Source organism: Phacochoerus africanus, chromosome 6 (genome assembly GCF_016906955.1).
Source record: "Phacochoerus africanus isolate WHEZ1 chromosome 6, ROS_Pafr_v1, whole genome shotgun sequence".
Taxonomy (NCBI): domain Eukaryota; kingdom Metazoa; phylum Chordata; class Mammalia; order Artiodactyla; family Suidae; genus Phacochoerus; species Phacochoerus africanus.
The window spans coordinates 36,919,283-36,935,528 of NC_062549.1; the positions used below are offsets into that span (position 1 = coordinate 36,919,283).

At 40.2% G+C, this 16,246-nt stretch overlaps 1 long non-coding RNA gene across 1 annotated transcript; it reads left to right on the plus strand.

Annotated features, from left to right (window-relative positions):
• The first annotated feature begins 4,945 nt into the window (after window positions 1-4,945).
• LOC125128786 (uncharacterized) lies at window positions 4,946-16,065 on the plus strand. Its single transcript, XR_007135317.1, has 4 exons — window positions 4,946-5,154; window positions 6,585-6,715; window positions 10,526-10,645; window positions 15,596-16,065. It is a non-coding gene; the product is annotated as an uncharacterized LOC125128786 (long non-coding RNA).
• The last annotated feature ends 181 nt before the right edge of the window (window positions 16,066-16,246 follow it).

Below are 16,246 nucleotides of genomic sequence, written 5' to 3' on the forward strand. Positions count from 1 at the left end.
TACCACATAAGTAAAAACTAACCCCTACAACTAAGGAAAACATGAAACAGACCCACAGTGAAAGACTAAAGTAAGTGTAAACTGGATCAAAGTGATTCACCAGCAATTTAACTTTCTGCCAGAACAAAATTCAACACCCTTATGGTGTTTTAAGCCATGGAAATATTTTTTTGATCCTTCTTTTATTTTTAAGAATTTTTTTATTATAGTTGATTTGCAATGTTCCGTCAATTTCTGCTGTACAGCAAAGTCACATTATTCTCCATCATAATCCATCACAAGTGATCAGATATATCACTTGGACTGTATAGCAGAATCTCATTGCTTATCCATTCCAAATGCAACAGTTTTCATCTACTAATCCCAAACTCCCCGTCCTTCCCACTCCCTCCCACTCCCTCTCAACAACCACAAGTCTGTTCTCCATGTCCATGAATTTGTTTTCTGTGGAAAGGTTCATTTGTGCCATATATTAGATTCCAGATGTGTGATATCATATGGTATTGTCTTCCTCCTTCTGACTTACTTCACTTAGTATGAATGTCTCTTGTTCCATTTAAGTTGCTGCAAAAAGCCACTGAAATATTTAAAGCAAAATATCAAACAAGTGGCTGAAGAGATGGATTAATTGTAGCAGAGAAAAGAAACTCTTGAACCCAGTGGAAATGCTAAACTGAAAAAGACACTGTCTGAACTGAATCCACTGAATGGCTCAACAACAGATGGATATGGCAGAAGAAAGGATGAGTAAACTTAAAGACAATAATGGAAATTAGATAAATTAAAGCATAGAGAGGAAGTAAAAATGAAAGGACAGAGAGCTAGAGACCAGTGGGACAGTGTCAAGTGATCTAATAATGGAGAGAGAATGGGGTAGAAGAAATATTTGAAGATATAATAGCCTGAATTATGAAAGATAACCTATAGATCCAAAAAATTCAGAGGACTTAAGCAGAATAAATTCTTTAAAGACTACACCTAGGTATAGCATAGTCAAACTGCTGAAAACCAAAGATAAAAAGAAAATTTTAAAAGCCCCCAGAGGAACGATAGGTAATACATTTAGACATACAATAACAGTAAGATTGATGGGTGACTTCTAATCAGAAACAATGGAAGCCAAAAATGGAATAACATCTTTTAAAACGATGTAAGAGGAAAAAAACTTGTCAACCTGAGATTCTATAGCCACTGAAAATATCCTTCAAAACTGAAGGTCTTCATTTTGTCTTTGTCACAGCCAAGAATTCAGCTGGCACAATCAGTGTGGCCAGGGTCAAGGTTTTGGCCTATACGGTTGGTTGAGGCAGGGTTGAGGAGATGATCAATATGGTTGTGAAACTGATTACATACAAGAGGATTAGCAAATAATATATTGAAGATAATGGGAGTGAGGTTTTCAATGTTAAAGAAGGAAGTTACAAATATAGTAACTACAAGATACTTCTTAACGTTACAGTGGAGAAACATGGCACATGCCATCTTTTTTATTGCGGTAAAATCTAAATAACATAGACTTTACCTTTTTTTTTTTCCTTTTTAGGGCCACTCCTGCAGCATATGGAGTTTCCCAGGCTAGGGGTCTAATCACAGCCACAGTCACAGCAACACCAGATCTGAGCCACATCTGTGACCTACACCACAGCTCATGGCAATGCTGGATCCTTAACCCACTGAGCTGGGCCAGGGACTGAACTGCAACCTCATGGTTCCTATCTGGATTTGTTTCCACTGCATCACGATGGGAACTCTACCATTTTAATTATTTTTATTTTTTATTTTATTATTTTTTTTTCTTATGATGTTTATTTTTTCCTTTATAGCTGGTTTACAGTGTTCTGTCAATTTTCTACTATACGGCATGGTGACCCAGTTACACATACATGTATACATTCTTTTTTCTCACATTATCATGCTCCATCATAAGTGACCAGACATAGTTCCCAGTGCTACACAGCAGGATCTTACTGCTTATCCATTCCAAAGGCAATTGTCTGCATCTGTTAACCCCAAATTCCCCATCCATCCCACTCCCTCCTCCTCCCCCATGGCAACCGCAAGTCTACTCTCCAATTCCATGATTTTCTTTTCTGTGGAAAGGTTCATTTGTGCCATATATTAGAGTCCGGATATAAGTGATATCTTATGGTGTTTGTCTTTCTCTTTCTAACTTACTTCGCTCACTATGAGAATCTCTAGTTCCATACGTGTTGCTGCAAATGGCATTATTTTGTTCTTTTTTATGGCTGAGTAGTATTCTATTGTGTATATATACCACATCTTCCTAATCCAATCACCTGTTGATGGACATTTGGGTTGTTTCCATGTCTTGGCAATGGTGAATAGTGCTGCAATGAACATGTGGGTGCATATATCTTTTTTAAGGAAAGCTTTGTTATCTTTAAGTGTTTAGTTCAGTGACATTAAATATGTTTGCTTTGTTGTGCAACTATCACCACTACCTATTTCCCAGAAACTTTTCATCTTCCCAAAGTAAAACTCTGTACCTATTAAAGAATAACACCCCATCCCCCCCTTTCCCAGAACCACTGGAAACCACCATTCAACTTTCTATCTCTATGAATTTGCTGAATCTAGGTATTTCACATGAGTAGAATCATATAGTGTGTGTCTTTTCCTGACTGGCTTATTTCTTTTAGCATCAGGTCTTTAAGGTTCATCAATATAAGGATATGTCAGAATTTCATTTCTTTTTAAAGCTAAGTAATATTTAATTGTATGTATATACCACATTTTGTTTCTCCATTCATCTGTCAATAGACACTTGGGTTGTTTCCATGTTTTAACTGTTGTGAATAATACTGTTATGAATATGAATATATAAATATCTCCTTGAGACCATACTTTCACTTCTTTTGGGTACTGACCTGGAAATGGAATTGGTATATCATGTGGTAATTCTATATTTAATTTTTTTGAGGAACTCCCATACTATTTTCCATAGTGGCTACAACAATTTAGATTCTTAGCAATACGGCACAAGAGTTCCAATTTCTCTACATCCTCCCCAACACTTGTTATTTTCCGTTTTTTTTTTTTTTAATAATATCCATCCTGATGCGTGTGAAGTAGTATCTCACTGTGGGTTTGATTTGCATCTCTCTAGAGATTAGTGATGTTAACCATCTAATTGACCATTTGGAGATCTTCTTATAGAAATGTCTATTCAAGTCCTTCGCCCATTTTTGAATTGGGTTGTTTATTTTTTGTTGTTGTTATTGAATTGTAGGTGTTCTCTATGTATTCCAAATACTAGCTCCTTATCAGACACTGAATTTGCAAATATTTTCTCTTATTCTGTAGTTTGCCTTTATACTCTGTGGATTAATCCTATTGATGTACAAAAGTTTTAAACCTTTATGTAATCTGATTTATCTAATTTTTCTTTTGTTGCCTGTGCTTTTGACATCATACCCAAGAAACCACTGCAAAATACAATCATAAAGCTTCTCTTGTGTTTTCTTCTGAGTTGTATTGTTTTAGTTATGACCTTAGGTCTTTGAGTCAGTTTGAGTTAATTTTTGTATGTAATATAAGGAAAGAGTCCTACTTCATTCTTTTGCATGTTCCCCAATAACATTTGTTGAAAAGACTGTCCTTTCACATCGAATGATCTTGGCACCATTATGGAAAATCATTTCACTGTATAGATGAGGGGTGCTGGGGGGCTCTCTATTCTACTGCCAATGCCAATATGTCTGTCTTTATACCATACCACATTTTTGTAATTGGGAAATGTGAGTCCTCCAACATTGCCTTTTTTCTAGTTTGTTTGGATATTTAGGGACATACACCCACCTTAACCAAGTAGTAAAAGTGAACACTACAAGGAATGAGGACAACTGACGTTGTGTGTTTACTGAAAGGATGCACTGAGAGGGACATAGCGTCACTTCTGTGTTATTCCAGCCAAACAAAGAAATCTCTCTTGACAGATAAGAATAGGAGTTCCCGTTGTGCCTCAGCGGTAACTAACCCACCTAGTATCCATGAGGACATGGGTTTGAGCCCTGGCTTTGCTCAGTGGGTTAAGGATCCAGCATTGCTGTGAGCTGTGTGTAGATCACAGACATGGCTTGGATTCTCTGTTGCCGTGGCTGGCAGCTGCACCTCCAATTTGACCCCTAGCCTGGGAACTTCCATATGCTGCAGGTGTGGCCCTAAAAAATAGGCAAAAGAAAAGAATAGTATATAAGACAAACCCAAACTGAGTGATATTCTGCAAAATAACTGGCATGTACTTTTCAAAAAATGTCAAGGTCATGAAAGACAAAAAGAGGCAGTCTTCCAGATGGAAGGAAATTAAAGAGACATGATAACTAAATATGATATGTGATTCTGGATTAGAGTGCAGATTTATAAGGAATATCATCAGGACCGTCACTGAAACTGGAGTGGGATCTATGAATTAGGTGGTAGTATTGTTTCTTTTTTTTTTTGTCTTTTCGCCTTTTCTAGGGTCGCACCCTTGGCATATGGAGGTTCCCAGGCTAGGGGTCGAATCGGAGCTGTAGCGGCCAAGCCTACGCCAGAGCCACAGCAATGCGGGATCCCAGCCACGTCTGCAACCTACACCACAGCTCACTGCAACACCAGATCCTTAACCTACTGAGCAAGGCCAGGGATCGAACCGCAACCTCATGGTTCCCATTTGGATTTGTTAACCACTGAGCCACAACAGGAACTCCTGGTAGTATTGTTAATTCTCTGAATCTGGGTCATTATATCTACAGCTTACTTTCAAATGGTTGGAAAATTATATTCTGTATATTATAAAAATATCAAAATTATGTATGATGTATACACATATACAGAGGCAGGGGGACAGAGAGGGACAAAAAGATAGAATGATTAAGCAGATGTGGCAAAATGTTAGCAATGAAATATTACCAGTCACCAGTACTTGGAGTTCTTTGTACTATTCTTGCAGTTTTCAGTAAGCTTTAAAGTAAAATTTTTAAAAATAGAAAAATGATGGCTAAATATAGACATTTTCAGAAAAACAAAAGGTAAGGAAATGTGTTGGCACTGGACCTGAACTGCGGGAAATGCTTAGGAAGTTCCCAGGGCTGAAGAGAAATGATCCCAGATGGGAGCCTGCATCTGCTGGAAGGGACAAAAGCACTGGAAATGGTAAGATTTCTAAACTACACTTTCAGACTTGTAATTTTATGTAGTGGATTAAGCACACATGTTTAGCTCCTCTTCCTCCAAACCCCTCAAAATTACTGTAAAGGAGAAAGTTATAAACCCACAAAAATAAATAGGGAGCATCAGTTGAACAGAGGCTTCAACAAATTTCTGGAGACTGAAAGAAGGTGGTGGAGTAAGTATTTAATGAGGCGGGAAGGAGGAAACCTCACTTAAAAGAATGCATGCTGGATATTGCATCGAGGAGACCATGCAACTGCGTGTCATAAACCCGGAGAGGCTGAGGACTCTGACAGCAAAATATGGGGCTGAAAATAGAGGGGTTCCTGGCAAATTTGCTGGCAAAACATTTAACACATATGCATCTCTGCGGAGAATGCCTCATTCTCCCCCAGTGTAGAGAGTGAGAAAGAAAGAATGAGAGGAAGATTGATTGATTGATTTCACTTTAAAAGAAATGGAAAGAAAGATAGACTACAGACTGTTTTCTTTCTTCCTTTCTTCCTCCCTCCATCCGTCTTCCTTCCTTCCTGCCTGCCTGCCTGGATTTTTAGGGCCACACCTGCAGCATATGAAAATTCCCAGGCTAGGGGTTGAATTGGAGCTGCAGCTGCTGGCCCACCTCACAGCCACAGCAATGCCAGATCCAAGCCGCGTCTGCAATCTACACCACAGCTCACAGCAACACCGGATACTTAACCCACTGAGCGAGGCCAGGGATCGAACCTGCGTCCTCATGGATACTGGTCAGACTTATTTCCGCTGTGCCACAATGGGGAACTTCCCTATTTTCTCTCTTTTTGTGTGTGGTGAGAACACTTCATATTCACTTTCTTAGTCAATTTCAAGAACATAATACGGTATTGTTAACTACAGTCACCATGCTGTACATCAGATCCTCAGCACTCAAAGTTTGTACCCTTTGGTGGCATCTCCCCATGTCCTCTACCCTTCACCCCCTGGCAACCACCATTCTTTTCTCTGATTCTATGAGTTTGACTTTTTTTAGGTTCCACAAACAAATGAGGTCATACGATATTTATCTTTCTGTATCTGGCGGGTTTCACTTAGCATAATGTCCTCTCGGTTTATCCATGTTGTTGCAAATGGGAGGATTTCCTTTTTATGGCTGAATCATACTTCCATTGTATATAATTTCACAGTATATACATAGATTAAAGTATCACATTGTACACTTTAATATGAACCAAAAAACCCACATTGTACAACCTATGTTCATACAATTTTTATTTGTTAGTCATACCTCAATAAAACGGGGGAAAGGAATTTAAATGAATTCATCCCATACTCTATCTGGCATAATAAATAGGATACCTTGTCTCAAATGGTTTAAATATCTCCTTGGGAAGAAGCGTTTTTCTCTTTCTTATCTTTTTATATTTCTCTCATAGCAAGTTCAAGGGCAAACACTTGGAACCTCACTGTTACCACTGATGGAAAAAATCAGCTTGAGAAGCTTAAAATATATATTAGGAAAAAGGGGGAGTGGAGACGAGAGCATTCATTCAACATATGGAGAGAGGTATGCATTTTTTGGTATCTATTTATAACCAGTCAAGGTAACTAAATAGAAGCAGGGAAGGAGTCGTAAGAGATAAGTGAGCTCGATGATTGTCTATCATAGTAGGAAGTTAGTAGATAATACTGATAAATCAAGAAGTTTATTTGATGTTGTGTTATGCTATCATATTAAATGGGAGATAAATATAGCCCTCCTAAATATGCCACTTAAAGTTAGTCAAGAAATAGCCAGGCAAGACGGACACTCTGACCCTCTTGGTCCCTCTGAAAGCAGAAAATAACTCTTCCCTGTGAAAGGCACCGTCCTTGTTCCATTAGCTAGAGAGACATCCTTATTACCAGAGAGAGAGAATGTAGAGCTCTCTAGAAGTCCTTGTAAACAAACTTTGTTACTTCTTTGCTAATTTACCACCCCAACTCCAAACTTCGTCTGATTGATTCTTCACCAATAAATTGCATCTTGGTCTTTTTAGACCTTTTGGTATTAAAGCTTCATGGTTGGCCATTTCTTTGAATCTCATATTGTTTATGAGTTCTTGTACATATAAATTAAGTTTGTGTTTCTCCTGTTAATCTGTCTTATATCAACTTAATTATTATACCAGAACCTAGAAGGGAAGAAAGGAAAAGTTTTCCTTCCCTGTGATAGCACTTATTGTTACTATTACTATTATTATTACTATTATTATTATTATTATTATATTTTGTGGCCACCCTGAAGCATATGGAGTTCCTGGGCCAGGGATCAGATCCAAGCCACAGCTGTAGCTTAGCTGCAGCTGTGGAAACACCAGATCCTTAACCCACTGTGCCAGGCCAGGGATCGAACTTGCATCCCAGCACTCCCAAGACACCGCTGATCCCATTGGTAACATCTATGATAGCACATTATTACATGATGAAAGCACAGCATTAATACTTCCATGTAATAGCACATGGTTGCATAATTATGGCTATGATTTATACATGTAAAGGTCACCAACTGAAGAAATGGTCAAGTAGTTGCTTCTGGAGAGTAGGATGACCATGGGGCTTATCAAGAGAGGACTTTATAACCATGACCATGGACTGGTTTCCTTATTAGGTGACTCTGGGCAAGAAACTGAAAAGGTAGACTGGGGCAGACTAGAACTTGCTCTTTCACTATGTTAGGAGCATGAACTTAACCTGCAAGCGGTGAGAAGGCATTGACAGTCTTAACCTGGGCAGGAAAATGTCAGTTGTGTCAGACTCCCTCACCCTGGGAAGAGCACACAGTAACTTCTAGTTCTTGCTTCTTCCCAGCCCTCCCTCCCTTTTTTTCCTTTCTTTCCTTCCACTTTTTTTTTTTGTCTTTTTAGGGCCACACATGCAGCATGTGGAGGTTTCCCATCTAGGGGTCGAATCAGAGCTGTAGCCACTGGCCTACACCACAGTCACAGCAACGTGGGATCTGAGCCGTATCTGTGACCTACATAATAGCTTATGGCAATGCCAGATCCTTAACCCACTGAGCAAGGCCAGCGATCAAATCTGCGCCCTCATGGATACCAGTCAGATTCGTTTCTGCTGAGCCATGATGGGAACTCCTCCTTCAACAAATATGGATGTGTGCTTCCTATGTGCCAGAACCATGAGTTACAATTATTGACCAAAGGGTCAGTGTTTCCCAAGGTATGGGACAACTCATGCAAGATGATTTTAAGTAGTACACAAACACTGCACCAAACAAACAAACAAACAAACAAAACCAAGAACATAAATTGCAAAGGAAAGAAAAGGATGCAGGAATCTATACATTAGAAGAGAGGGAAAAGACATGTTAGACAATTGCAACAAGTGGCCCTTATTCAAATAGTTAAAGAAAAAGACATTTTGAAATCTGTACACTCGGATATTGTATAATAGAGGGGGAATATCATTGTTTCAGGAGTGATAATGATACCGTAGTTACAGTATGAAATATACTAGTATGATATTATCATGAATTATAATATAGAGTTTATTAGAGATATATAATAAAATATTTACAGGTGAAATTATGTAATGTCTGGGGTTTGCTCTGAAGCAATCAGCGAGAGGAAGGGAGATGGGGGATGAGCTAAAACAAAGCTGTGTCATCAGTTGACCACTGTCCATGCTGGGTGATAGGGTCTTTCACCATGCTATTCTGTCAAGTTCACATGTGTCTGAAATTTCCCCAATTCAAAGATTTTTAAAATGTTGGAGTCCCTATTGTGACTCAGGGGTAATGAAGCCAACTAGTATGCATGAGGATGCTGGTTTGATCTCTGGCCTCACTCAGTTGGTTAAGTATCGAGAGTTTCTGTGAGCTATGGTGTAGGTTGCAGATGCAGCTTGGATCCAGTGTTGCTGTGGCTGTGGCATAGGCCGGCATCTGTGGCTCTGATTTAACCCCTAGCCTGGGAACTTCCATATGCCTCAGGTACAGCCCTTAATAGCAGAAAAAAAAAAAAAAAAAAAGAGTTTCCGTCATGGCACAGTGGAAACAAATCCAACTAGGAACCATGAGGTTGCAGGTTCAATCCCTGGCCTTGCTTAGTGGCTTAAGGATCCGGCGTTGCCGTGAGCTGTGGTGTAGGTTGAGGATGTGGCTCAGATTCCGCATTGCTGTGGCTGTGGTGTAGGCCGGCAGCTGTAGCTCTGATTTGACCCTAGCCTGGGAATCTCCATATGCCATGGGTGAGGCCCTAAAAAGCCAAAAAAAAAAAAGTTGCATCATACAATGAGGAAGTTAATACCTTTTCAGTACTCCTTCAATCCATCTGATTAGTCAAGGAGAAAGTAATGTTTTTGTAAAGTCAGATTCAGAGCCTTCAATTAAATTATTTTTATCAGCTCCTTCAATTTGACATTAATAAGATTATTACTTGGTTCTCTAATGATCCTGGCTTATGTGCTGTAGTGATATAAAATTTACATGAATTTGTTTTTAAAAATTGTTAAAGTTATATAATTTATACATTATATATAATTGATAATATATTATAAAATTAAGCTAATATTTTAACAGGTATGAATTTTATTTACTGGACTTCCCTATACAAGAGTTTTCATTTTATTTCTCTATAACTGAACTCAGGAAAACACTCGTGCCCTATTTCTTCCTCAGCCACAGAAAGTGTGACTCAGTTCAATCAACCCTGATATAAAATTCAACCTTTTCAGATCAGTTCAGAATTTTCCTTAGAATTATCCCACCTCCTCCCCTTCTCTATGGAGCAATGTTTATTTTGACCTCAAAGAAGAACTGGATGCCTGGTCAGCCTTGTCCCTTCACCGAGTGCAGCGCAGTCTCTCTGAATCTTGCCACTGTCCCCAGCACTGGCTCCTGAAATTTAGTTTTTGTCTTTCTCATCCATCTTCTGGCTCTTTGGGGCCCATAACTCCATCACAGAACAGATTCCCCGAAGGAGACCCTGGCAGTCCCTAGACAGTTCTACAGCCTTACATATCAGAATATAATCTGTGGGTCAGCAACACCAGCATTGCCTGGGACCTAGTCAGAGATGCAGAATGTTCAGCCTCGTTCCAGCCTCACTGAGGCAGAATCAGCACACACATTAAAATATAAGCAGCTCTGCTCTACGGCACCTGCTAGACTTGGCCTGAACCCCCTCTCTGCAACCCACGAAGCATCCAAGTTCTAGTTTCCTCTTCCCTGACACACCTCTTCTCTTCCTAGTTAATTTCCCTTGGAGTAGGGTACTGCGCGTATTCTGGATTTACTTCTTATAGTGCATTTTCTTTATACCCTCCTCATTCCTGATGGACTTAACGGCTGATTCTTTAAAACTTTCTTTTTCCCTAGAAAGCTCACGCTAATCAAAAGTCATGACTCTTAAGACCATTTGCCAATGGGGAGGCTTCAAATCACTCCAACAAGTTGACTACCCTGAGGACAGTGTGTATAGAAAACGCTTCCTCCCAGGTGATGGTGGTGGGGGTGTGGACAATGGTGGGGGTGTGGACAATGGTGGGAGTGTGGACAATGGGACAGCCCAAGTTAGCATCTATGTATGTTAATGGCTATGCTGATTTTTTGTTTAAATGAGTCAATTCAAAGAAAAATGCTAATAAGTATTCCCATAAGGGTGTGCAGACCATTGAAGCTTGGAAACTCTAGGTTAAGGCTGCAGGCACACTAAGACCTGCTCTCCTGAGGCTGCACTCATCTGTACTTGTCTGGATTCAATCTCTCTAGAAGACAGAAAAGCACAGAAAATTGATATACTGAGCTTAAGTCTATCAATAAATAGAATAGCTGGTTATGTTAAAGAGATGGGAGGCACAGAGGGCAGTGTCTTGGAGTTCATGATGGGAAAGCAGGGGTCTGCATGACTCTAGGTGCTCCCCAATGTTTGCGACTGAATCATGTTCACCTTTGCTCCCACAAAAACTTCCACAAAGTATGACCCATAGTAACCTCAGTAAATATTTGTAGAATGAGCACCTCAGACTGAAAGCAGAATTTTTATATTTCTTAGTTCTTTGGAGAAATGGCAGGTGTAGTCTGATGCCACTTAAAACAGGATAGTTTAAGAGGAATGAGAGGACAACAAAGTGAAAATTAATTAAAAAATAAAAATATAGATAATCTCAACATGGGATAAAATAGAGGTCAAAATTAATATGGTTGTTCAGGGGACTCTCATGTGAGTTTGGTGTTTAAAAGCCTATATACAAAAGGGGAAGTGAATGGTATGTCATCCAAGTCAGATGTGGGGGATAGTCACTTGCAAGAATAATACAAAGAAGGCTGAAGAGTGGTCTGAGGCTCATGTATAATGCTGAAGACATTCATTTGTACTGTGGAAGGATCAAAATGAGAACTATTCAGATTGGAAAGTACAAGGAGTAGAAGGACAAAACAAGATAGCACTATTCACAATAGCCAAGACAAGGAAACAACCTAAATGTCCATCGACAGATGAATGGATTAGGAGAATATAGTGCATATGTACAGTGGAATATTACTCAGTCATAAAAAAGAAAAATAATGCCTTTTGCAGAAACACAGATGCAACTAGAGATTCTCATACTAGGCGAAGTGTGTCAGAAAGAGAAAGACAAATACCATGCGATATCACTTGTATGTGGAACCTGTCTACAAAGCAGAGGCAGACTCATGGACATGGGGAACAGACTTGTGGTTGCCAAGGGGGAGGGAGAGGAAGTGGGATGGACAGGGAGTGTGGGCTTGGTAGATGCAAACCATTACGTTTGGAATGGATGGGCAATGGGATCCTACTGTATGGCACAGGGAACTATGTCCTGTCTCTTGGGATGGAACATGATGGAATCTGGTATGAGAAAAAGAGTGTATTATAGATATGACTTGGTCACTATGCTGTACAGCAAAAATTGACACAACACTATAAATCAACTATACTCCAATGGAAAAAAAAAAGAAGAAGACAGGACAGGGCAGGAAGTCTATATGAGGAGGCCTTCTGCATACAGAATATACGGAATATTTTCTTCCTGGTCTATGGGACTTCCTGGTCTGTGCAAAGGCTAGAAGGAGAGTTCCTGGTTTCTGGACTGGAAATTCTTCTTACTTTTAGCCTTGTGATTCCCATGGTCTTTACTCTGTGTTCAAATCCCTTCTACTGCGACTTACTAGCTATGTGATCTTGATAAGGGGGACATATCATTTTATTGCCCAAACCAAGACAATATAGAAAGTGAAAAGGGATGTTATTAGTGATTTCACAAAGAAAATATAATGTATGGGCGTTTCTCTCTTAAGCAAAATAATAAACACTTATGTTTCTAGTGGCATATAATAATATATACCATATCTGTTCAACACTTATTGTTAAGCTGTGCTTGGTTTTCCTTCTTCTTTTTTTTTTCTTTAGCTTTTTAGGGCCACACCCACAGCATATGGAAGTTCCCAGGCTAGGGGTCCAATCAGAATTCCACCTGCTGTCCTATGCCACAGCCACAGCCATGCCAGATCTGAGTCTGCGACCTACACCACAGCTCATGGCAACACTGGATCCCTGACCCACTGAGCAAAGTCGGGATTGAACTCGTATCCTTATGGATACTAGCTGGATTCACTTCCATTGCGCAACAGGAACTCCCTCAGTTCTTTCCATACTCTCTCTAATCCTGTGGGGTACAAACTATTATTATCCCCATTTTTAAAGATGAGAAAACTGAGGCTTGGAGAAGTCAATTTTACCAAGATCTCGGGGACAACATGTTTCAGTTTTCCTATAACTATACAGCAATGGGACTGTAAAGCTCCATTAGAACTTGAACATCTAAATGGGTCTTCTTGCTGCAAGCACTCATCTTGAGAAGCTATGTCATACTAAACTCTTCTTGCAAAACTAAACAACAACAACAACAAAAGACATTTGTTGTAAATGTTTTATTGAGGAAAACATCAAACATATGCAAAAGTAGAACGGTATGGTGAAATTCACAAGTTAAAATCAATACAAGTTCAAAGTGTTATCCCAAAGTAATTACTGAGAGATCCTCTTTTTAAGAATCAGAAGTTATTATCAAGTGTCCTATCTTAGACTATCTTTTGACTTTGTTGTGTTCTCTTTGAAGTTAAAATAGGGTATTTCCCCTTCTCTTGATTTTTTTTCTATTTAGTAATTTTTTTTCTTTTTTTGCTCTTTCTCTATTAATAAAGCTGAGTTTAACATGACTCGTTCATTTAACAGCTTCATTTCATAAAGGCTTTTATCAGGCTAGGACATTTCTCTGTATAACTTCTGTGACTAATGCCAGTTTGATTCTGAGAAGTTTGTTTTTAACTACTGCTGGCTCTGAAATGAGCAGAGAAGAACCAATATCTGGTCCTTAGTTATTGTCTAAACCTCATCACTATTTGTTTGAATAAATAACCTCTTAGATTTTCTAAGTGGGACCTAGGAAGATATATTTATCCAACTAAAGAGAAATGGAAGGTTTTGAACTAATTTACGGATTTGGGGGAGTGTCATCAGTGGTGTCTTGAGACTATTCTCTTAGCTATCAGGAACACACAGAGCACACAGCAGGTGCTCAACAGATCACAGTAGGCTAATGAATGGTGTCCAGGGAGGCAGATCTGTTTCCTGCTGTGGGAGGAATCTCACTCCAGATTCTATTCCTAGTCCTGCTCTTTTTCTCTACCACTGTGACCCTCAGTTTATTTGTGTAAAATACAAGAATCCCTGATCATCTCTTGGGATTATTGAGGGCAAAATGAAAACATAGATGTGAACATGTTTTGCAAAGTCCTAGGTACTGCATAGGGCTTACAACGCAGTGAGGCAGTGATGTAGCTTTAGAGTGGCCAGAAAAACATTGTCTCTGATTCCCCTAGAATCCTGGGCCCCATCAGTCTAAGAAGTCTTCGGGGAGCTGACACCCCAGGCAACCCCTCGTGAGGGGTCCAAACACCCTGAGTTCCCTTTGGTAGGCAGCTGGAGGATTCTTAAGAAGCAGACAGGTTCTATTAAAAAACTCAAGGCTTCCCTTCTCTGAAGGTTAGCACTGGGCCCAGGGATACCCCTACCCTGAAAGGCCCCTTTTGTTTCCAACTTGGGAGAAATTGTGGGATCAACATAGCTCATTTCCAGTGTTGCCTTAATGTCTCCATTTCTTTTTCACACTCTCACTGTCTCTGTTACTCATTTTATCTGTGTAAGCACACACACACACACACACATTTAACTAAAACACTTTTTTCCCCCCCAAACCTTCTGTACTAGTCAGGATGAGCTAAGCTTGGCTTTTAAAAATTTTTTTTCACACAGTGGAACCACTTGACCTTCTTGGACTCTAGATGTCCAAGTTTGTCTCTAGAACCAAACAGTACCTGAATCTCAGTGGAGTAACATGCTACTGCACTGCTTATTTCTCACTCACTGAACCTAGCCAGTGTCGTATAGGAGGAGGTCTCTGCTTACCTTTGTCTTTCAAAGACGCAGGTGACACAGGTGGCTTCTCAACCAAAACTTCATTATAACAAAAGCAAGACAGAAAAACCCATGGAAGACCACATGCCGGGGTGTGGAGCGTCTGCCCAGACGTGACCCATGTTGCTTCCACTCATATTGCTTTGGCCAAAGGGAGTCATGTGGCTGTTGCTAACTGTAAAGGGATCTTCCCTATTGCACTGGCTTTCACCTGCGGTGGAGCATTGGTTGGAATTTTTCCTTTTGGACTGAGGCATGGTCATCTGGCCCCATCTCTAGTGGGGCACTGGTTGAGAATTTCTCTATTCGGAGCTAGGGAACAGAGATGCTGAGAGGTTATTCTGCATTGCGTGGGTTGGCTGTTTGCTTGGTATTTGATAACAGCGCTGTGAATAGTTAAGTAGGAGTGATCAAAGCTCAGGTCCATCTTGTAGTCCCCTCTGGTGTACTCTACAACAGTGGGAGATATTCAACTCTGTTCTCTTGAATTAAAGAAAATGGTATTTTATTGTAACCCTGGGCTTCAGTACTCCTTGGGAGAAGGAGAACAATGGCTGCTAATGGCTCTCTAAATTATAACACCACTGGTGTTCCTGCTGTGGTGTGGCGAGTTGGGGATCTAGCATTGTCTGTGCAGCAGCATGTGTTAGTGGGTTGGGGATCCAGTGTTGCTGCAGCTGTGGAGTATGTCCTGACTTCAGCTCAGATTTGATCCCTGGCTTGGGAGCTTCCATATGCTGCAGGTGTGGCTGATAAATAAATAAATAAATAAATAAATAAATAAACACCATCTTTAACTAAAACTGTTTCGTAAAAGGGAAGGAAAATGGGATGAGATTTCTTATGTATAGGTTTTTGCATAAAAGTGTGCCTTTTGGAATTGGTTTGGCTTTTATCTTGAGTGTGTGTGTGTCTCTGTACATGAGTCTGAATCCTGTTCTCTCTTCCAGCTTTTGACCTTCATTAGGGGTCCTTGTAAGTTGACTGTTGATTCAAGTTCATCTGGAAGTGAGGTATGGAAATGTGAGTGAGTGATCTGTATCACCATAAATGATCTACCCAGGCTACTAGGAATTTTAATCATCTGTGACCCTGAAATTAAAGGGGAAAAAAGAGGTTTTTATACTCAAGCAGGAAAACTGTGATACCTTTGTCTGTGTCTGTACCTGTGTTGGTTTGGCCTCACTGTGCTTCAGGCACATGAACTTGGGTCCAACAACAATAAGAAACCTGAAAAAAAAAGTTGCTGATGTACAAACCCACTTGACCTTCAATTAGCACCATTTGTGTAGCTGAAGGGGTTTACTCCCCAGGATGTCTGTTAAATTGAAGGACCAAGATTCCCTTACAAGCACCACCTCCTTGAAGTTACTCTCGTGGCTCAGTGGTTAACAAATCCGACTAGGAACCATGATGTTGAGGGTTTGATCCCTGGCCTCCGCTCAGCGGGTTAAGGATCTGGCGTTGCCGTGAGGTATGGTGTAGGTCGCAGACGCGGCTCGGATCCTGCGTTGCCGTGGCTGTGGTGTAAGCGGGTGGCTACAGTTGCGATTAGACCCCTAGCCTGGGAACCTCCATATGCCGCGGGAGCTGCTCAAGAA